Source organism: Egretta garzetta, unplaced genomic scaffold (assembly GCF_000687185.1).
Source record: "Egretta garzetta isolate BGI_Z169 unplaced genomic scaffold, ASM68718v1 scaffold184, whole genome shotgun sequence".
NCBI classification, from domain to species: domain Eukaryota; kingdom Metazoa; phylum Chordata; class Aves; order Pelecaniformes; family Ardeidae; genus Egretta; species Egretta garzetta.
The window spans coordinates 231623-233424 of record NW_009259484.1 but is presented as its reverse complement, the minus strand read 5'-3'; the positions used below and the strand labels follow the sequence as shown (position 1 = coordinate 233424).

Here is a 1802-nt window from a genome sequence, read left to right as displayed (position 1 = left end):
GCTGGTGCTGCAGCATCTTTGGGCTGAAAAGCTGCGGAAGCGATGCCCTGGCACAGGGGCCGTGCTCCGGCCACGCTGCGCTCCGAGTCAGCCTGGGGCAGGGGCCGTGGGGTGGCAGCAGGGCACAGGTACCTGAGCACAGGCACGCTCCTTGCTTGCCCAAGGGAGGGCATTGACCCCCGGGTTGCCGCGAGGCCGGGGTCTGCAGGAGCACGTTCCTGCGGGCCGTTCCAAACCTAGCAGGGGTACGGCGTGCTAAGACGTTAACTTTACAAGCGTAAATCGTCCCGTGAAGTTAACCTTTGAGTGCTTTGCTCCTGCCAAGCAAGAAGCTTCGTGCCACACTGGGTCCTCGGGAAGGATTCGTGGATTTGACGGACCTGCCTGCGCGTTTGCCTGCTCGGAGCCAGACTGGGAAGCGGGCAGGACGAGGGCTTGCCTGCAGGAGCAGAGGGAGCTGGGCTTGTCTCCCCGTGAGGAACAGAAAACTCATACAGTTTTCTGGTGTGACCAAATTGGACAATCTCATTGCATGAAATAACCCAAATTTATAGCCAGGGCTTCGGAAATGATATCACTTTCGGTTGTTTTATGAATGATGCTGTCATCTTTGTTTGGCTGTACAAACTGTACTTGCCTGCTTGGTTGTCGTTTGAAAGACACCTACGTTCTCAGTTGTCTCTGTTTAAAAAAGAAATATCTCTTGGAACAAAAACATTTTGTTCCAAGTTATGTGGTTTCAACAGCGTAACCCCCTTGACTCACCAGCATTCAAACTTGGAGCTTCCCAGTCGAACTGTGGTCTGAACAGCGAGTTCTTGCACTCGGTGAATAATGGGAAAAGACTTTTTGGAGTCCAGGTAATTCAGTGGTTCTTTTTATTTCATAGAAGAGCAGTGACTTCGTACCCAAGTCGGGCTAATTCCTACTTGCTTAGTTTATGCAAGCTTTATTTTTAAACTTGGTGGGAGTCTTCATGGGAATCAGGTGGGAGGGAGACAGCCGGTGGTTGTCTGAGAACGGGAGACCGAAGCCAGTGGGTTAGAGCCATTCTGCGCGGGATCTGCGTTGCCTCTTCTCCCGTGATCTCCTTGAAAAGCCCTGCTCTTCTTGTCGCTGATCTGGGGTGGTGCGTGACTTTGGAACGCCGCTTTCTGCTCCTGGGGAGGCGTCACCTCCTCGCCTCTGCCCGGTGAGGGGGCGCGAGGTCTCTAGGGTCCTTCCCGCAGCAAAGCGGCGCGGCCCCGGGGCAGAGCTGGGGCAGCCGCTGGGAGGGGGAGGCTCCTCTGCGCCGGCAAACCTGCGGCCGTGACTTTGTGCTTCCCTTGGTAAGGGGACGTGTGACGGAGTGGCTGCCTTCGGCTTCTCTTCGGTGCCCTTCTGCCTAACGGTGACCAAAGTCTTCCTCTCTGTAACGCCACCAAGAGACTGCTCCCTTACTAGTGGTTGGCAGAACAGCGATGGCTGGCGAGGGGGGCAGTGGGGAACGCAGCGTCCTACAGCAAAGCGAGTGCTTGGTCTGTAGCTGTTCTGTCTCTTGGTGGCTTCTTCGTGGCTCACCCGTACAGCACTTTGTTATGATTAAAAAAGCTGAAACGCTTCACTGACAGTGCACTCTCTCCAGAATTCTCTCTGGAAAGCCGAGGCAGCAAGCATTGCCCATTCCGAGTTGGTGTTTCAGGGCAAATATTTGTCCAAATGCTGTGTTAGCATAATATTCCTAATGTCAGGCCAAGGGCATAAATTCTGGTGCAGAACGGAGACGTGAAGGCAGTTGTGTGCTTCAGTCTTTCAGAGGATTT

At 54.2% G+C, this 1802-nt stretch overlaps 1 protein-coding gene across 1 annotated transcript in view; it reads left to right on the top strand.

Annotated features, from left to right (window-relative positions):
* Window positions 1-1802, top strand: part of LOC104124837 (PWWP domain-containing protein 2B) — a 55235-nt gene that overhangs the window by 38508 nt on the left and 14925 nt on the right. The window lies entirely within an intron of this gene.